The sequence below is a fragment of the Onychostoma macrolepis genome, chromosome 09 (genome assembly GCF_012432095.1).
Source record: "Onychostoma macrolepis isolate SWU-2019 chromosome 09, ASM1243209v1, whole genome shotgun sequence".
Lineage (NCBI taxonomy): Eukaryota > Metazoa > Chordata > Actinopteri > Cypriniformes > Cyprinidae > Onychostoma > Onychostoma macrolepis.
The window spans coordinates 7,586,427-7,606,033 of NC_081163.1; positions in this window are offsets into that span (position 1 = coordinate 7,586,427).

Genomic DNA, 19,607 nt, shown 5'->3' on the forward strand with positions numbered 1-19,607 from the left:
TCACCTTATCAGTGTCATTAGTTTTGTTTTGCAGTAATGACTGGCTGACTATACATTATTTCTTACATAAATCTTAACATGAAAGAAAAATGAGGATTAGTATGCCAGTGATCCTCAGTATGCCAGTACTGTTCAGTACTATAATTCAACTGATTTTGTCTTTTTCAAATTTTTAATGGTGATTCATGGCTGTTGTAGTCATTTATATATAATATTCATGATATATTAAAATAAATATATATATTTTTTTATATTTATAAGTAATATTATAATGTTACTATTATACTGGTGTATAAATACATAATTTATTACGTTTTATTACATTTATATATTAACCCTACATCATGTCAGAGAATGAGACTCTACAAAAGTATTGACAATTGGGGGCTAAAAGAGTTTTGCCTAATAATCCTGAAAATGTAAAGATTACTGCAAAAATTTGATTTATTTTATTTTATTGTTTTGGAAAATAAATTTAATTCAATTAATTCAATTTCTATGCTATGCATTTCAGTACTTTTTGCATTATGACATTATTTTCATGGCAATTAATGGCACATTTTAAGTATTTTTAAAAATTGAATGATGATTTAGCAGTAGCTGTAGCAGTCATTTATATGTAATATTTATTATATAAAGTAATATTGTATATATTTCATAATTATATATATATATATATATATATATATATATATTCAATTATTTTACAATGTAATGATAATTTCTTAAATTAATAATGAAATTTTACATTTTGTATTAATCCCTTTTTATGTCATGAGAATTGGGGTTAAAAAGTTGAATTGTCGTTGAGATGATTTATCCTGAAAATGTAATGTTTTTATTACTATATTCATTCATTCAGTCCAATTAAATAATGATTCATTACTGAAAATATTTTGGGTACTAGTATAATACTTTTATTTTATTTTATTTTATTTTATTTTATTTTATTTTATTTTATTTTATTTTATTTTATTTTATTTTATTTTATTTTATTTTATTTTATTTTATTTTATTTTATTTTATTTTATTTTATTTTATTTTATTTTATTTTATTTTATTTTATTTTATTTTATTTTATTTTATTTTATTTTATTTTTTAGTTCATTTTAGCCATGACACCTTTGTTCAGAAAACTTTTTGTTCAATATTTGGTTGCCTTGCCAGTGCTAGCATGCTCCATTTCATTCTTTTACTTGTATATTTACTTGTTCATTTGACAGCAGCCATTTAAAATTCATTAAATAAATCCCGTGCTTATGGGTCCAGTGCTTGAATGGCCTCTCTTGAAGATGAGCCTTTAATAAGAGGCCGTCTTTAATCCCTCACACCCAGCGTTCAGCTTCTTGAGGCCATGAGGGCTTTAAACTAATGTTACACATCACAGAGGTTGATAGATTGGTCTGCAAGGCTCCCGCTCAAATCAAATATGACCCTGGCTCATTTAGACTGACTCCAATTATGAATGGAGTGAATTAATTCAGTGATACTTTGCCTAATGAAATGTGATTCATATGGTTGTTTTAAGGCAGCGATGGGACATAAATCAATGGCTCATCCACCTGATTGACTGTTTGTAAAATGGGCCGTGACCTCCCACTCATGTACGATAATGTGTTTGGAATTGCTGGAGCTTTCCGCCTTATTCTGTCATAAAATATGAATGTTCCTCCTCACTCCAGTATGTGATTTACAGAGCTCTTCTCCGCATGAACACACACCTTTGCAGTCAAACAGAGCTTAAGGTAAAGTAGGACATCTTTCCAAGCCTCTATAGCAGTTAGATCTTGAAAATGAATCCAGTTTGGCAGTTGAGCGTGTTTTGAAAGTGCCGTTCCAGCAAAAGCTCATACCTGTGTGTGTGTTTGCTGTAACAGATGTTTGATCTGTAATACAGCATCATTACAGCGTCATTACAAAAAGCATGCCATATAAAGACGCTTAAGTTTTTAATGCAACATCATTTTCGTAGATCTCAACAACTTCTGGATAGGGGCCTTGGGAAATAAGCATACGCTTCTGCTTCTCAGCAAGGACCGTGTGTGTGTGTGTGTGTGTGTTTGAGACAAACCAGCCCACTGAAAGAAGTGCACCCCAAGGACGCCAGTGCTGATTGCATGATTGCATTCAAAATCCTTCCTTGCTGCAACTGAGTCCCTCCCTTAAGCTCCTCTCTTTCCCTCCACCAGATGATCCAAATTAAATGTTGACTCTCCGTCTATCCTTGAAGACAGTGCAGTGGAAACACATCTCTGGACTGTTGAATATGATAGCAGCTGGTGATTCTCAAGAGTGGGGAAACACAGATGTCACTTAACAATGGCGGCAAAATGTGTCCTTGATTCTATTTTTTATTTAGGTCAATTAGTCAGTTTATTATGGTGTGTGTTGATCTCAAAACCAAACACACACACAAATATACTGATGGTCAAAAGTTTGGAATAATTAAGATTTTGTATTTATTTGTTTAAGTCTTTTGTGCTCATCAAGGCTGATCAAAAATACAGTAAAATAGTAATATTGTGAAATATTATTACAATTTAAAATATTAAAATGTCCTGTGATGCAAAACGGAATTTTCAGCATCATTACTCCAGTCTTCAGTGTCACATGATCCTTTCAGAAATCATTCTAATATGCTGATTTGCTACTTAAGAATCATTTACTATTATTATCAATGCTGAAAACAGTTGCTGCTGCTTAATATTTTTGTTGAAACTGTAATAGACTACTATACAGAAGTTATAGAGAAAAAAGAAAGAAATTAATAATTTTATTCAAAGGATGATTCAATTGATTAAAAGTGGCAGTAAAGACAAATATAATGTTAGAAATTATTTATATAAAAAAAAAAAGATATTTTGAAAAAATCCTAAAAAAGAACCTTTTACTTGACAGCAAATCAGCATATTAGAATGATTTAAAATTATGTTTTAAAATAGAAAATAGCTCTTTTAAATTGTAATAATATTTCACAATATTACAGTTTTTACTGTATTTTTGATCAAATAAATGCAGCCTTGGTGAGCATAAGTGATTTCTTTCAAAAATCTTACCAACTCCAAACTTTCAAACTACCTTTTCCTCACTGGAATTGTGAATGGCGATGTGCATGGCACCATATCAGTGAAAAAAAGGTACACCTACATTTGCCAAAATGCAAAAGTCTGTAATTAAATGATTTCATTATGAGTGTCTTGAATCTAATTATTCCAAAACCATACTCTGAGCTATTTTATCCAAATTAATTTTACATCTCTACTGTATGTCAACAATCGTCTCATTTGTTTCTATTTTTATTCCTCCTAAGGAGCAGACATGCGGTAGCACACTCCCTGTGTTCTCCTCTGGGGGTTTTCATGGCTGTAAGTGAGAAGAACACTCTAATGAAGATAGCCAAAACAGTCTTGCTCAAGACCAAGCACAGCCCTCTTGGGTCTGAACACTTATCACATTTACACTGACGTCTTACCGAATGCAAGTAACCAAAATCTCAGCGTTATTCATTGTTTATAGCCAGCAAGATCTTATCCAACATTTCTGAGGTTTCTTCTCTCTCGAACCAGTTTTAGATCTGGAGAGTGTGACTCTTTATTCTCCGTCTCAAATGTCTCCGAGGACTCTCCAGGGAGGTAGACGCTGAATCCTGCCATGTTTCACAAGCGCTCGTGTCCTCGAGGGCTCATCATTTCAGTAAAGTTTAATGAAGTCTTTACAGTCACAGGGAATAAGTTGTCGCTCGTCTGCGCCCAAGTTCAGCGGAAAATATTTACTTTGTGTTAAGTCGACAGCATATTTTTTTCCAGCTATGAGTAGAGTGATGTATGAACCTGAAGAGAAAGAGAATATTACCTGAAAGGAAGAGATCTCCCAAAAGTAAAAATTTGCTGAAAATTGACTCGCCCTCAGGCCATCCGAGATGTAAGTGATTTTGTCTTTTCATCAGAACAGATTTGGAGAAATTTACCATCATATCACTTGCTCACCAATGGATCCTCTGCAGTGAATGGGTGCCGTCAGAATGAGAGTCCAAACAGCTGATAAAAACATCATAGTGATCCACACGACTCCAGTCCATCAGTTGTTATTGTGTGAAGTGAAAAACTGCATGTTTGTAAGAACCAAATCCATCATAAAGGTGTTTTAACTTTAAAATGTCGCTTCTGGCCAAATTAGTAGTTCATAATCAATAATAACGCTTCCTGGAATTAAAAAGTCTATCCCAACATATTTGTTTAGAACTATTTTGGACTATTTTCGCTTGTGAACACTGCTTGATCTGTGCATATTTCTCTCTTCATTCAGATGAGATGACTTTTTCACTGGAGAATGCAATATTATGGATAGAGCCAAATGCAACAGTTTGAAGTTAAAAATGTCCTAATGATGGATTTGTTCATGGTAAACATGCAGATTTTGGATTGTTTACATTACTTGTGGATTATTGTGATGTTTTTCTCAGCTGTTTGGACTCTCATTCTGATGGCACCCATTCACTGCAGAGGATCCAATGGTGAACAATTGATGTTGAAAATCAATGATAAAACATTTCGGATGGCCTGAGGGTGAGTAAATGTATAGCAAATTTAAATTTTTGCGTGAACCGTTCCTTTCAATCCCCCAGTGAGCAAAGCAATATATATTGTGAGGAGAAAAGTTTTTTTTGTTTGTTTTTTTCACACCGATATATTAATGACCATGTCTGTCAATAAAATAATCAAAGTTAATGATTTCCTTCTAGTCTTAGAAAGCATGATAATGTACAAAGATGTTAAGTGTTAGCTTTTCTTTTTTATTTTTTTTATTTACATTTTTTATTCTCTGGTATTTACTTTTCTACAATTAAGCATTCAAAGCTAGCCTACATTAGATTTTGAGGATTCAAAGATTCAAGTCTTACATTTCATGCATTCCCTGTTAATCAAACCCATGACCTTGTTTCTAGCATCATGTTGTAGCAGGAATGGCTCAACATCATTTCAATGGCATTTTTCTGCTTTACGCTCATCTAAATGCCCATAAAATTAAAACAAACTGGTTAGTCACTTTACATGTTATTCAACTGCTTTTCTTCCCAAGTAGGTGGTTTTTGCCTGTTTTCAGGCATGAATGCTATGGCTAGCCTACATCTGTTTAAATATAGATGTTAAGTATGTTTGTCCTCAGTCCCAAAACATGAACATGATCTCAGTTTGCCAGAGGCTTTAATGTAGCCTTGTGTGAAAACCTACACATCTGTTTCCATTTCTGCATTGTTTCTTTGTGGTCATTACTTATCTCTGTCCTGTTCATTCTGAGGTCAAATCTTTGAAAGAAGATGTCCTCCTTTGCTGAAATCTGCCATTTGTTGATCATCAATGCTTCCATAATGAGCAACTGAAATTGCCCACACATGAAAGAATGGCAGTAAGGTTATATACAGCCAGTTGTATATAACATATCTATATATATCTATCTATCTATATACTGTATATCTATATATATCTATATCTATATATATATAGATAGATAGATAGATAGATAGATATCTTCTGCTTTCTGTGTCCTCTGTACTGTCTGTTCTTGGCCTAACAAGTGAAAAGGTCCCTTGAAGGCACATGCAATCTTACATTTCCCATTTCATTTTTCTGAGAGAGTGCCGTAACCACAGTCTCGTCTCGTGAATGAATTGACATGAAATAAATATGGAAGCTTTTAAACTGCAATCTCTCTGAAAGACCGTAGACTTTAAGATCACATTACAGCTTGTGAAAAAAAAGCCGTGCTCTTTATAAAGCTCACACATAATAGTGGATTCATTATGGTGATTCCAGCGCTGGGGGAGATAATGAAGAACATGACACAGGTTTATCACTTGACAAGATGATAAAAGCTGGTGCGTAACAAGAGCCAGGATGAAAACGGCCTCGCTCAATCAACTGAGCTGCGTGTTAAATGTTCTTTATTCAACTATGGCCATTTGAACTTTGGAATGAAACACTCCTAAGGGCGTAGTTCACCTAAAAATAATATTCTGTCATCATTTACTCACTCTCATTTCTTTCTAAACCTGAATGACTTCTGTTTTCTTGTGACAGAATTAAAAAAGCCTAATATTTCAGTTATTTTGTCCTGTAACAATGTCCAATATAGAAGTGCATCCATGCAAAACATCTGTCTTAAACAATCATAGAAACATATAATTCTGCCACATCTTAATTCTCATTCATTTTGTGGTGGAAATTACAATTTTTAAACTAATTTTTTTTTCGCAATTTCACAAAATTGTAAACAAGTAAATGCCATTTATTTATAACTTTTTATAGCATTTTTTTTTTTTTTTTACAAATTTAATTTCTTCCCTAGTACACTAATTTTTGCAAAACCTTAATTGATTGCAAAACTGTTGTGGAAATATAATGTAATTATAATATAATAACATTATATAGTATAATTTATGTAAAATACTAAACAGGTTTATCTTTATTTCAAATTTTTGTTTACATCTTAGCTTTAAAAATGTCTATATTTAAGAATATCTGTATGATTGATTGTCTTTTGACAAGAGTAAAACAATCAAATCTGTACATAAAAGTTCTGAATAGTATCAAAACTCAAGACAATGCGGCAATAACAAAAGGAAAAATAATAATAAAGACATTTTAAGAAAAATAAGCTGCAATAAAAGAGTGGGATTCACCAAACAGACATTTAGACAATACAGCATGAGTGTAATGTAGCATCATTACTGCTAAAAGACCTTCATGAAATGTAATCACCTACTCTTGTGTAATTTACCAGCTGTTCAATTATGCATCCCTGCCTTTCTGATTGAGTCTGGCAGATCCAGCGCGAGTCTCTTTTAAGGAAACAAGCTGCTGTGACCCAAAGATGCTATAAAAAGTGAAGTGCTTTCATGGAGGAAAATAGAGACGTCAGCATCATGCGGTGAAATGAACAGTGTGCTTGATACATTTTTTTAGACAAGTAGGCCTCCTTCATTTGACCAATTATTTCTTTTGTTCCTTTCACATGCCGTTGTTGTGATGGAACCAACAGGAAGCGAGCGAGTCAGCCATTAACCGGGCTAGTCGAGGTGTGAGTGCCTGACTGCATCCATTTGGTGTTGGAGGAAGACGGTAAGCCTGAAGATACCTTCTGTCAGCTCTTGGTTAGGAGCAGAGAGAGATTTCCCACAGAGACCGGTCGCATGAAATATTTATAAAGAGGAAGTGGACTGGATCGCAGACACTAAAGTGAGAATTAATTCTGGAGGGCTGAGAAACTAGATCTCGCTGAGGGCGGCTGGCACACCTCACTGAGTGTCCGGCATAGATGCCGGTCTGTTCTGAAAATCAGACGGGAAATCTGGTCACCGTGGCCTCTGAAGCATCAGATCAAACAGGGTTTCTTTAAAAATAAACAATAGCCAAATTAGCAAGGATATTGATTTCAAATGAATGGATGAGATACACGTTACTGTCCCCAGAGGGAAACTGTCTTGGATTCATAGTGTGCACATATACACAATGACTTTTTGTTCCCCACCATCTGTAAATAAGTCAGTAAGGGAACAATAATACCACATAAATCATCTCACACAGTCGATCTATAATAAAAATATAACTAGAAAACAGCATGTTCCTATTGTAAAAACACAGTTTTTGCACAAAATCTAGTGAGCTGCTTGCAAAAACATCATTACTTACTATTATAGTTGCATTCCAGAAAGGAGGATACCTAGATTCTTTTTGCCACATCTTAAGGCAACTTTGCGTATATTCTTTGTGAAAAAAAGGCAATCCCATAATACATAATGGCAGTTAAAAACTACAAGCAACTATAAATACTTACAATTCATTCGGTACTTGAAAAAACTGATAAAATGTTTTAGTGTTATATTCAGAATTCAAGCATTTTTATGCTTATTAGAGTATCATGGCACTAGCTTAGTAGTATCGTATGTCCTATTTTGCGTATGGGTGTAATGTTTCATGGAGCAGATTTTGAATTGGGGTTTTTTTCATGCAAATTCGCCACAACAATTACTGACAGAATGCTACTTTTTTTTGTTGCAAAACAGTGGAAAATTGGCTCTTTATCTATATGTTTAATGATTCACTCTTATAGTGTTCCAAATATGTGTTTGGATTTCAGTTATGATGCTGCTATAGAAGGTAGATGTCTATGTCTGCTCACTAGTTTATAAACCAGAGCCACAGAGACATATGATATTGGTCTCCTTTCTTTGCAACAGTTTGCCACTAATGTGTGGTTAATTTGCGGCAGCAATGTTTGCCAAATGTTTTCTAAAGGGATTTGGCAGAACTCTCTAGTTTTGCAAGGGAAGCCGTTTGTAAAGAGTTATTTAATCGATTTAAATATTTGATAATAAAAAATAAAGGCCTGAAATACATAAGTGCATTCAAATTTTATTCTGTAGAACTTGGTATCAGCGGGTTCAATTCCCAGGGACATGCAGACTGATAAATTATATATCCTATATTGTGCATACAACATCTGCCAAATTAATTAATGTAATTTAGTGAGTTTTTTTATTATTTGATATAAATTGTGATTTGTCGTCATATTACAGTGCGGTTAAGTTGCTCTGAAAAATTGCCAGATGCACTTTTAATGTTTTTGTATGACACTCAGAAATAGTGTTCAATGTAGGTATGAGATTTAATTTCAGTTACGATGTTGCCACAAGGTAGTTGCCTAGGTTTTAAACCACAGCCAAAGAGACTTGTGATATTGGTTTTCTTTGCAAAACCTCAAAAACTTATTCTTTGGAACAATTTGCCACTAAATGTGTGGTTAACTTGCGGCAGCAAATGTTTTTTGTAGGGATTTGGTGAAACACTATTTTTATGTGTGTTATTTAATAAATTGAAACATTTGATAAAAAAAAGAAAAAAAAAAGGAAAGGCCTGAATTTATCACTGAAGCGCATGGTGATGTTGTTCTGTAGCTTAACTGCATTAGCAACTAAAGGTCATGGCTTCGACTCCCAGGGACATGCATACTGATAAACTGTAAATCATAATGTGTATAAAGCATCAAATGAATAAATGTAATTTAATGAGTTTGTTTTCTATTTTCCGGTGATACTGTCTCCTGCTCGGTCTGCTTCAGAATAAATATTTTATAAGTTGAGGAAATATCCCTCTACATGTGAAATCCCTTTGAAATCCCATCTCAGTGGCACCGAAGTGATGTACTTTTTACACCCAGTAATGTATTTGGCTTGAGAAACAATGAGTGCATTATACGTCGTGCCCCTGGAAAGGGGAAAGTGTGCTGGCTGTTGCGTGCATCTGGTGTTCGGTGTGGCACACGGGCACAGTCGTAGCCTGCAGCAGGCCAGCATGCTGAGTAAAGCTGCTTTCACACTCAATCCCTCATGTCAGAATTGGAACATACAGTTCATATATAGTGTAAGATACTGTGGAGTCCATTTCAATCTGAAGTTATATCATAAAATATAGGCTATTCTCTCTCTCTCTCTCTCTCTCTCTCTCTATATATATATATATGTATTCTATCTATCTATCGTTCAATATACATATATATATATCAAAAGACATGTATTTAAGATTTTGCACCTTATCTACAAAACGCTGATATGCATCTGCAAGGAAAATTATCTTGAGAGATGTGTTTTGTGGTTTTCAATATCATTCATCTAACTGTTCGTTGTTCCTAAAGGTTTGAATGCAACAGCATAATTGATAAACTATTCAGCTGAAAGGTGTGCTAAATTCCCCTTTGTGTTTTTGGCATGAACAGACATGCCGTGCAAAACATGAGCCAGGAGCTTTTCATCGGCACCCTTCTCACTTTCTCTGTCTCTCCTACACACACACACACACACACACACACACACACGCACGCAGCAGTGACTCTGGGTCCTCACTGGTACCTCTGGCATTCAGAACGCGTCCTGCCCTCCTGTGGTGCTCAGAGCGGAGAACTTCTTTTCCATCCTCTCTGTTTACTGTTAACCTCTTTTCCATCACACCTATTTGTACTAGACATGAAGCTCCTTTCTGAGACACCAAGACTGCATTTATTTGATCAAAAATATTGATCAAAAAGTATATGTTATTACAGTTTAAAATAACTGTTTTCTATTTGAATGTATTTTAAAATGTAATTTATTCCTGTGATTGCAAAGCTCAATTTTCAAAATCATTACTCTAGTTTCATTTGATCCTTCAGAAATCATTCTAATATGCTGATTTGCTGCTCAGTATGCATTCTTCAGTGCTTAAAATGAATTGCATCTTTTGTAATGTTATAAATATCTTTGCTGTCAATTTTGATCAAAATCCTTGAAAAGCAGTGCTAAGTACTAAAAAAAAAACATACTTAATGCTTCATGAGAGATTTTTATTTATTATTATTATTATTATTATTATTCCCACAAAATAGTATAAGTACACAGGCTTTTGCCTTTTCTTTTCTTTTCTTTTCTTTTTTTTCTGCTTTTAATCAGATGTAATGGTCTGATACATATTGATGCTGGTAGGTACGTCTCTGTTGAAGACTTTTTTTCCCACTGGTGAAAATTAATGGGAAAAAATTACTTTCAGATCCAAAGCTGCTAAAAACAGTTCCCCTTGTATAACAATAAAGTGTCAAACCCGCTTGTAATTATGTTGTCTGCTTGCTTTAATATTTTTCTTATTCAATTTTTTTACGAGACACAATTGGTGGGCAAAGAGCAATTTCTCCAGGCTGTTTAAAGCTCATCTCATTTATTTTAGGCCAGGTGGCTGCATTGTGCACATTCTGCTTTGAATGCATTATGACAGCCTACAGCGAGCTGTTTAATACTCTATACCTAGTTTAAAGCTTACCTCAGGTTACACAGATCATACAACCCTGGGGCAATGCACTTCACTTAAAGATACATTACAATGCGCTGTCGCTTAACAATGAGGATTTAGCTTGAAGTGTCTGTCTTTGTCCTTATCTCAACCCTGGCAGAATCAGGATTCTGTTTACTGGCTTGTTTTTAGCATGGATTAAGCAAATGAGTCATATCATATTTATGGTTGTATATTAGTATTGTTCTATCTATCTGTCTGTATGTCTGTCTGTCTGTCTGTCTGTCTGTCTGTCTGTCTATCTATCTATCTATCTATCTATCTATCTATCTATCTATCTATCTATCTATCTATCTATCTATCTATCTATCGTTCTGTCGTTCTGTCTATCGTTCTGTCATTCTGTCTATCGATCATTCTACTGTAACTTTCTATTGATCGTTCTATTTATCCATATAGCTGGTTTAAGTGGGTATTTTTTAGCAGAAAAAACACATTGCAATACCACATAGCAAGGCTTAAATCTCTTTAAACTTAATCTCTCTTTAAACTATTCAAATATTACTAGACTTGTAACCTTCAAATGTCAAACTAATCTTCAAACTTTCATGCAAGGTTGTGTCAATCCAAAATTCTAAGTTTGTTTTGACAGCTCTTTCTAGTTTTTTTTAATACAAATAACATCCTGTCAGTGCTATGTTATGATGGCGGATAGCTTGAATGAATGATTTGAAAGCAAATGTGAAGCGTATCTAACGCATCTAAAATTATTCTGGTGTAAGTTAATATCTCACAGTTACATTTTTTTTTTCTTTTTGGCATCCATATCTCCCTCTCTCAGCACAATTATCAAATATGGAAGTGAGTGAAACCTGATCAGTGTAATTAGGAGTGTATGGAGTGCTGAGCAAGCTCCAGAGAGAACCTGTACTGTTCACTCAAGCTGTATGATTACTCCAAGCTCACTACATGTGCTGCGACAATTAGTTCCTGCCCTGGACACTGGCCGACAACATACTGTTTGCGTTTAGCAGCTGTAGTGAGAGCTGATGTTTGAAAGAGATGTCATCCTGCATTACAGCCTCAGGCTTGTTTCCTCATAAGGGGCTGAATGATAGAGATACACAAATATGTACAATGTGCACAGTGTGTGCATGTCAGTGGTTCCGGATGGTGCCCATTTGTACAAAAAAATTACAGTTCTGACAAACAGCTGCAGCAAGCTTTGTTGAAAAAAAAATTAAATGAGTATTTCATCCAAAAATGAATAGTCAGCTGGTCATTGTCACAAAATAAACCCTGACAGACTGATCAGGACAACTGTCCTTTTTAATACAACAGTTTAGGTCCTCTAATTGATTCAGATTTTTCAGTGAATCTTTTTGCAGGTTGCACTGATACACCAGTAGGTGGCGACAAGCTTCTCTGTTTATGTGTGAGTGACTGAATCACAGTCGATTCGTTCAAAAAACTAATTCAGTCAGCCCCGATAACCTAGTGGGCAGTGCGCCGACATATAACGCTGTTGTGTTGCAAGCGTCTCGAGTTCGAATCCCAGGTACTCTCCACTATCCTATCTTAATAAAGGCAAAATGTCAAAAAACAAATCTTTGAAAAAAAAAAAAGTAACTCTGAAAGGGAGTTACTGAATCATTCACTAAACTGATTTGTTGAAAAAAAAAAAGATGAATTTATCAAACAAGCTGCTGTCTTTATTGGTGAGTCATGGAAGTATTCACTCAATTGATATTTTGAAAAGATTGATTCATTCGGGGATGAAAAATATAATCGTTTTTATAAACAAGTCACTGAATCATACTCTCAACCTATTTGTTCAAACATTGATTAATTCAGAAATGTACTGCATAAATAATAATGTACTGCATTCATAAATTCATACGACTTTACACTGTGGAAATACAAACGGAAGACAGAAGACAATGAGCACAGCGCTTAAAAGGGGCAGAGCAATGTATATACAGCCATGTAGCAAAATAACAGCATCGGTTGGAACAAAATGAGGGTGAGTAAATAATATTTTTAGAGTGAACTATACCTTTAACGGGAGTTTTTTTATTTATTTTTTTTAAATGGAGAACAGTGATGGGCTGTTGTTTCTTTAGCTCAGATTTCCTGAGTTGTGGTGGTCCTTCATACTGAATTGAATTTCCACGTTTATATCTTCAGGATATCGAATTCATAATTTTAAAGGGGTCATATGACGTTGCTAAAAATAACATTATTTGGTGTATTTGGTGTATTTAGTGTAATGCAATGTGTTTATGCGGTTTAAGGTTCAAAAAAATTTTATTTTCCACATACTGTACATTATTGTTGCTCCTCTATGCCCCGTCTTCTGAAACGTGTCGATTTTTACAAAGCTCATCGTTCTGAGAAGCGAGACGTTCTCTGATTGGCCAGCTATCCAGTGCGTTGTGATTGGCCGAATACCTGAAGCATAAGACGGAAATGTTACGCCCTTACCGTATTGTGATGCCGTGTCCTGGCGTGACAACACAAAAACAATAAAACCCATTACAAACGAGAATAAAAGTCCCGCCCTCTTTCATTGCGTATACGTTTGGGGGGTGTTTTGCAAATCTCCCCACACGGTGACAGAGATATGTGGGGGCGTGTTTGAATGAGCCATTTTAGGGGGGCGTGGTCTTAACTTTTATAAAGAATATCTCTTTGGTTTTGAGACTTTAGTCTTTGCGACTTCAGGGATCTTATCTATGCACGAACAGCTTGTAACACTCCAAAGAGAAAGGAAAACTTGAAATCGCATCATATGACCCCTTTAAAATCTGGATATTAAAGCTGTATTTGCAGAAACGCAGTTAAATCAAAATACGATGCTTTCCGAGAACTACAGATTACACAAATTCAGCTGTTTATGACAGGTGTTGCATTGATGGACATCCGTTTCAAGCAGTTTCAGTGAGAAAACAGCGTTTAAAAAGCTCCTCAGCCTGCTCAGCGATTTCCTTCAAGTCAGCTCATCGAGCAGAATCATCTATCAAGCCTGTGTCGTCATAAGTGGATTAAACATTCTGTTCCAAGTCATTAACGCTATTATTCAAAACTAATGAAATCTATAGCCAGATTACTGTAATGCTTCTGAATTTACTGACATGAAATAAACCCCCTGTCACATCCGCTCAGAGCCGGGAAGCTAACGCGGCAGCCCTGTCTGTCATCTTAATTATGCTGATGGATAGTAATGCACTTTGAGGGTGGTTGGTGTGTCGGTTAAGACTAAGATTGCTCCCTCCAATTACTCAGTGGTTATTTATGAAGATGATATTGATGAGGATGCTTATAGCGAGTACACGACAAACCTAAAATTACCTCTTTCACGGATAATTACTGGCCGGACACTAACATATTGTAAAGTTCCACTTGGACCAAGCTGAAAATCTGTGATTTAAAATCTCATTTTAACCTTTCAAATATGATGCTGGATAACAATCACGTTTTTTTATTGTCAACTGGATCGCTGTTGTCATTACAGCTAAGCTCCGCCCCATTTACTGTTGGTAACGTTTAATGTTCAATGAACGAACTTGTGGTTTCCGACTGAGAACAGCACAGTTTATGTATTCATAAACATAGATATGTATAGATGCCACATTCGACCGCTCTAAATACGTTGACACGTCCGCCATCTTGGAATGGTCTATGCTGTCACTCACAATAACAATAAATTAGTTTTAAAATGCAACAACATTGTGCATCATCTGGTTGTAAAAATGGCCTAAATTTAATTTCCTGAAGAAACTGGATAACCTTGCACAGGTAAGAATGTGTTGGTTTGTGTTTTTAATATTAACTCAGTATTACAGGATAAGTACCTTTTAAATGCCTTCTTAGATAACAGCTTCTTCTTCTTGTATTGTTTAACAAAAGCATCTTCTGAAGTCTACTGAAGATATAAATATTCATACTACAGTTGCAGTGCAACTTCTCGAGTGTTCACAGACATTCCAATATGGCAGACGGCTTACGTATAGCACTCCACAGAAACAGCTGCTAATAGGGCATCTACCTATACATATCTGTTCATAAAGTGGTAAAAATAGATCATTCTTTCGTGGGATGCAATGAAGTATGCAATGAATTGCTTTCCTGTAGCTCAAATAGTAGATCATGGGTTCAGTTCCCAGGGAAAGCAAGAGCTGATAAAATGTAAAAATTGTAACTTGAATGCAATGTAAGTCGCTTTGGATAAAAGCCTCTGCTAAATGCATAAATGTAAATGTAAGGTAAATGAAGTATAACAAATCTGCAACTTATTTTTAAATAACAGTACACAGTAACATGATTAAAAACTCATGCAAAGCACAATTTAGAAAAAAACTACAAAAAAAGCTTCATTTAAAAACAATTACAAGTGATAACATTGGTGTAAGTGAGCACAACTGTTCCTAACCTTTCCACAATATATTCACTAAGGAACAGTATGGTGCATTTTATTGTATTGTTATTTTAAATAAGTATGATAATATTTATATAACAATTATGAAAGATATACAACCCGAATTCCGGAAATGTTGGGACATTTTTTAAATTTGAATACAATTAAAACTAAAAGACTTTCAAATCACATGAGCCAATATTTTATTCACAATAGAAAATTTAAACTGAGAAATTTGACACTTTTATCTACTAAATAAGCTCATTTCAAATTTGATGCCTGCTACAGGTCTCAAAAAAGTTGGCATGGGGGCAACATAAAAAGCAAGTAATTTTGAAAAGAATCAGCCGGGAGAACATCTAGCAACTGATTAAGTTAATTGACATCAGGTCTGTAACATGATTAGCTATAAAAGGGATGTCTCTATAAAAGGCAGAGTCTCTCAGAAGTAAAGATGGGCAGAGGCTCTCCAATCTGTGAAAGAGTGTTTAAAAAGATTGTGGAACACTTTAAAAACAATGTTCCTCAACGTCAAATTGCAAAGGCTTTGTGAATCTCATCATCTACAGTGCATAATATCATCAAAAGATTCAGAGAAACTGGAGAAATCTCTGTGCGTAAGAGACAAGGCCGAAGTCCTTTGTTGGATACCCGTGGTCTTCGAGCCCTCAGACACTGCATCACTCATCGGCATGATTCTGTCACTGACATTACTAAATGAGCCCAGGAATACTTCCAGAAACCACTGTCTATGGCCACTTGCACTATGAATTCTGAAAGGTATATAAAGGTTTTAGAACAACATATGCTCCCCTCCAAATGAAGTCTATTTCAGGGAAGGCTTTGTGTATTTCAGAAAGACAATGCAAACCCACATACTGCAGCTATTACAACAGCATGGCTGCATGGTCCAGATCAGAGAACATTTGGCACATCATTAAATGAAAAATACGTCAAAGACGACCACAAACTCTTCAGCAGCTGGAAACCTATAGCAGGCAAGAATGGGACCATATTCCAACACCAAAACTCCAGAAACTCATAACCTCATAAACCTTCTGACGTGTTTTGAAAAGAAGAGGAGATGCTACACCATGGTAAACATGCCCCCGTCCCAACTATTTTGAGACCTGTAGCAGGCATCAAATTTGAAATGAGCGCATTTTGTGCATAAAATTGTAAAAGTTCTCAGTTTAAACATTTGTTATCTATGTTCTATTGTGAATAAAATATTGGCTCATGTGATTTGAAATTCTTTTAGTTTTCATTTTATTCAAATTTAAAAAACGTCGCAACATTTCCGTAATTTGGGTTGTAGATGAATAATAATTTTGAAAAACACCTAAAAATAAAAAAGACATTACAAATAAATAAATACAAGTTTAAATTAAAATAAAATATAAAAGTTCAAACTTTTGTCTTTTTCATTTCTTATTTATTTTATGAAATAAAAATATGTATTTATTTGTAATTATGCATTTTTTGTTTAAATGAACATTTCCATGTTGAAAATATCCTTTTTACATTTACATTTACATTAAATTTAGTCATTTAGCAGATGCTTTTATCCAAAGCGACTTACAAATGAGGACAATGGAAGCAATCAAAATCAACAAAAGAACAATGATATGCAAGTGCTATAACAAGTCCCAGTTAGCTTAACGTAGTACATGTAGCAAGGTTTTTTATTATTATTATTATTATTATTATATAATAAAGAAAAAGAAAACAGATAAAAAAGGAATAGAGCAAGCTATTGTTAGAGGCCCTTTTTGCTTTTGTTAATTGTATAATAAACAAAAAGAAAACAAATAGATAGAATACAAAAAGATTATAAAAGCTAGTGTTAGTTTTAGTTTTTTTTTTTTTTTAAGAATAGAATTAGAATAGAGAGTGCTAGAGTTAGAGGGTCAAATAAAGATGGAAGAGATGTGTTTTTAGCAGATTCTTGAAGATGGCTAAGGATTCAGCTGCTCGGATTGAGTTGTGCAGGTCATCCCACCAGGAAGGAACATTTAATGTAAAAGTCCGTGAAAGTGATTTTGTGCCTCTTTGGGATGCCACAATAAAGTGATGTTCACTTGCAGAACATAAGCTTCTAGAGGGCACATACGTCTGAAGTAATACATTTAGGTAAAGGGGTGCAGAGCCAGTGGTGGTTTTATAGGCAAACATTAATGACTTGAATTTTATGCTAGCAGCTGGTAACCAGTGCAAACTGATAAACAGAGGTGTGACGTGCATTCTTTTTGGCTCATTAAAAATAAAAAAATATATATATATATATATATATATATATATATATATACAAGCATTTTGAATTATTCTTGTATGAAATGTGGGCATCACTGCATATTTGGGTAATTTCTGTAATAACTACATTAGAAAATGCAAAAGCTTTGCTAATAATATTTGGATAGCAACAGTTGCTAAGGTAGGACTAGTTAAAGCCAGGATAAATTCAAGCTCAGCTGTACTTTAAGTTTCTTTGAATGCAAGTTGAATGCCTGCTTCCTATCTACAATTTCTTTTTTCTTACTTCTTGTTTATAAATGTCAAAAGAATGTTTCACTTGCTTCTCATTCTATTTGTTGATTTATTTTCACGCACACCAGCATATGTTTTGGTTCTGGAGGAACCTCGGGTGACCCTTCAGAAACAGATCTGCATTCTTCAACACCCTGCTCTTTCTCATGTGTCAGGGTTTGGAATGACGGCACCCCCATCAAGCTGCTCCTGGTCCTGATGGTTCATGATGACCTCTGAGTCATGGATACAGAGTGAATTCTTTCCACTCAAACCTGTTACATTACACAATCATAGACAAAAACCAGTAAAGTTCCTCAGGCATTCAGAAAGGTACTCAAGGGGCCTGTTATTTGCCAAAGGCTGGAGATCAGGGCCTTTCACTGATGAAAACAGAGCGTAGTTCATGGTCAAATGATGATAACATGCGGTTTTTATCCCATTTGATGAGATTAAAGGAATGGTTCACCCAACACTGAAAATTTGCTGAAAATTTACTCACCCTCAGGCCATCAAAGATGTAAAGTTTGTTTCTTCAACAGAACAGATTTGGAGAAATTAGCATTACATTACTTGCTTACCAATGGATCCTCTGCAGTGAATGGGTGCCGTCAGAATGAGAGTCCAAACAGCTGATAAAAACATCACAATAATAAGTGAAAATCTGTGTGAAAAAAGTCTTCCCACATCAAAATTCACCTGCATATTTGTTAGATCTGTTGCAAACACTGCTTGATCTGTGCATATGGTTACAATTTATTTTGATAGTCCACTTCAGACATTCTACTAACTTTGTAACTACATGTCAACTAATTTTCATTCATTTGCAACTACATGCTACTAACTAACTCTCAGAGTAGACTGTTAGTAGTGCTTACTGTTAGTAGAATGTCTAAAGTGGACTTTCGAAATAAAGTGTTACCGTGGATATTTATCTCCTGATTTAGATGAGACTATACTTTCACTGGAGAAAGCAATAATATGGATAAATGACTCTTATTTTAGAGGATTCTATATTCTATTTTAGCTGGAAGCAATGGTTCAAAGTTAAAAAGTTTTTCTTACAAACACATAGCTTTTCACTTCAAAGGACATTAATTGATGGACTCTCATTCTGACGGCACCCATTCACTGCAGAGGATCCACTGGTGAGCTGTAATGTTAATGCTAAATTTCTTCAAATCTATTCAGATGAAACTCATCTACATCTCGAACGAGAATATTTTCTGAGAACATTTTCAGCAAGTTTTCATTTTTTGGTGAACTATCCATTTAAACTTGCTAATCAGGCCAGTATCTGATATTTAAAAAAAAAAAAAAATCCAGTAAATGAATTTGGAACAAAACGAGGGTGAGAAAATAATGACCGAATTTTCATTTTGGGGTGAACTATTCTTTTAACCATAGTAAAAAATGCAAAAAGTGTCTCATTACATTGAATTTGCTACATTTCTCTCCCTTTGAATCTCCCTGAGCACACATTATGAATTAGGCAGCAACATAATGGGCTATTTGAACTATTTATGATGAATTTAACATTGTGTTCAGTGTCATAAGCAATATAGGTGTCAGCTGTGTGTGTGTTGTTGGATTAAAGCAGCGCTATCATCTAACCTGCTTTTGACAGGCAGGGCCGTGCTGCCTCAACAGACATGAATAGACATTTATATCTGTGTGAAAAAAGCTAACTGCATCTGAACACACAATGCAGATAAGAGAAGTCTCATGGGCTTAACCGCAAAGATGATACTCCCTCCAGAAAAACCTTTGCAGGATGACACCACAAATTGTGTTAAATCATGTTTAATGAAAAGGTACCTCCGCAAGGCAGTCAAGTTAGATTACATAAT